This window comes from Loxodonta africana, chromosome 5 (assembly GCF_030014295.1).
Source record: "Loxodonta africana isolate mLoxAfr1 chromosome 5, mLoxAfr1.hap2, whole genome shotgun sequence".
NCBI lineage: Eukaryota > Metazoa > Chordata > Mammalia > Proboscidea > Elephantidae > Loxodonta > Loxodonta africana.
Window position 1 is genome coordinate 7,571,324 of NC_087346.1, and position 2,311 is coordinate 7,573,634.

The following is a 2,311-nucleotide window of genomic DNA, read 5'->3' on the forward strand; positions in this document are numbered from 1 at the left end:
ACTTTGGCTCTCATAGACTTGTTCTAATTTTCTTCAGTTTCAACTTGAACTTGCACATGAGTAATTGGTGATCTGATCCGCAATGGTCCTCTGGCCATTTTCTGACTGATGATATCGAGCTTTTCCATCCTCTCTTTCTACAGATATAGTCGATTTGATTCCTGGGTATTCCACCTGGTTAGTTCCACATGAATAGTCACTGTTTATGCTGGTGAAAAAAAGGTATTTGCAATGAAGAACTTGTTGGTCTTACAAAATTCTATCATTCGATTTCTGGCATCATTTGTATTACCAACACTGTATTGCCAACTACCGATGCTTCTTTGTACCCAACTTTCCCATTCCAATCACCAGTAATTATCAATGCACCCTGATTGAATGTTCAATCAATTTCAGATTGCAGAAGTTGGTAAAAAATCTTCAATTTCTTCATCTTTGGCCTTACTGATTGATGCTTAAATAAGAATAATACTCATATTAACTGGTCTTCCTTGTAGGTGTATGGATATTATCCTAACACAGATAGTGTTGTACTTCAGGATAGACCTTGAAATGTTCTTTTTGGCAAAAATTAATGCAATGCTGTTCCTCTTCAAGTTGTCATTCCCGGCACAGTAGACCACACGATTATCCAATTCAAAATGACCAATACCAGTCCATTTTAGCTCACTAATGCCTATAATATCTACCTTTATGCATTCCATTTCATTTTGACCATTTCCAGTTTTTCTAGATTCATACTTCACACATTCCAGTTTCCTATTATCAATGGATTTTTGCAGCTGTTTGGTTTCATTTTGAGTAGTGCCACATCATCAAATGAAGGTCCTGAAAGCTTGAGTCCATCCATGTCATTAAGGTTGACTCTACTTTGAGGAGCCAGCTCTCCCCCAGTTGTATTTTGAGTGCCTTCTGACCTGAGTGGCTCATCTTCCAGCACTATATCAGACAATGTTTCACTGTTATTCATAAGATTTCCACTGGCTAATTCTTTTCAGAAGTAGAACTCCAGGTCCTTCTTCCTAATCTGTCTTAGTCTGGAAGCTCAGCTGAAACTTGTCTGCCATGGGTGGCCCTATTGGTATTTGAATACCAGTGGCATAGCTTCCAGCATCACAGCAATGCACAAGCCCCCAGAACACAACAAACTGACTTATATACATATTTAATTACATATGTACACACACACATACTCACACACATAAGATTATTCATCACAACTTTTTTTACAATTGGAGAATTTTGGAAACGGCCTAAATGCTCTATATAGGAGAATGGTTGAAAAAACTATTGTATAGTCATACAATGGAGTATTATGCAGTAATAAAAATAATGAAAAAAGTCTCTAAAAACTGGTACAGATGATTTTCAGGATGTACTACTCTTCAGTTTAAATGCAAAGCTCAGAAAATTATAGCATGCTACACTTCATGTAAGATATTACAAGGTTTAAGAAAACAGTATCTGTTCACTTAGCAAAAAAAATAATACAAGAAGAGTAAAACAAAGAAACAAAAAATAAATAACTACCTGGGAGGGGTAGAAGAGTGGTAGAAAGAAAGGGAAAATGAGACTGGAAGACTAGAGACAGAGGGGGTAATAGTTCTCTGAGTAAAGCTTTTTGTGTATTTCTTTTTTTTACCAACTGATATTTTATTAAAATAGTTGATTTAAAAATCTGCAATAGTGACTTCAACCTCTACTCCAGGCTGGATACTGATGGAAGTGGTCTGCTTAACAATTTTGGAATGACGGTACATGTTGGAGAGCCCACTTGAAGATTCTCATCTGGAAATGATCCCAGGTTTTAGAATCTTTCTACAAGGAGTTTTCCTCATAGTGAATCTCAGAATCTTGGTAGGCAAACTAATCGGTCTCTTTACTTTGAGTTTCTTCTCCTTTCTGCCTCTAATCAAGTTAGCACACACCTCCATGGATTTTACATCCCAGCTGGTTAGAGTAATTCTAACAGTGAGTGGCCACCTCTGATTCCATGGTTCCACTCTCCTTTAAACCCATTGCTTCAGCATGTCTTTCTGACTGACTTGTTCCTCAGCAAGAGGGAACAGCGGTGAGTATGGAGCAAGAGTGGCTGATGAGGCACCCCCACAGTGGCAAACTCGTTTTCCTCAAATAGGTGAATAGTTCTTACTGTAAAAAACCTGTTGCTGTCTAGTCGAGTTGTGTTGCCACTGTGTGTTACACAGTTACACAGTAGAACTGCTCTGTAGGGTTTCCTTGGCTGTAGTCCTTATGGAAGCAGATTGTCAGTCCTTTCTTCTGTGATGCTGCTGGGTAGATTAGAACAACC

At 38.2% G+C, this 2,311-nt stretch overlaps 1 pseudogene; it reads right to left on the reverse strand.

Moving 5' to 3' along the window:
• Positions 1-1,438: 1,438 nt before the first annotated feature.
• On the reverse strand, positions 1,439-2,019 carry LOC100674151 (small ribosomal subunit protein uS10-like; annotated as a pseudogene).
• Positions 2,020-2,311: the final 292 nt, after the last annotated feature.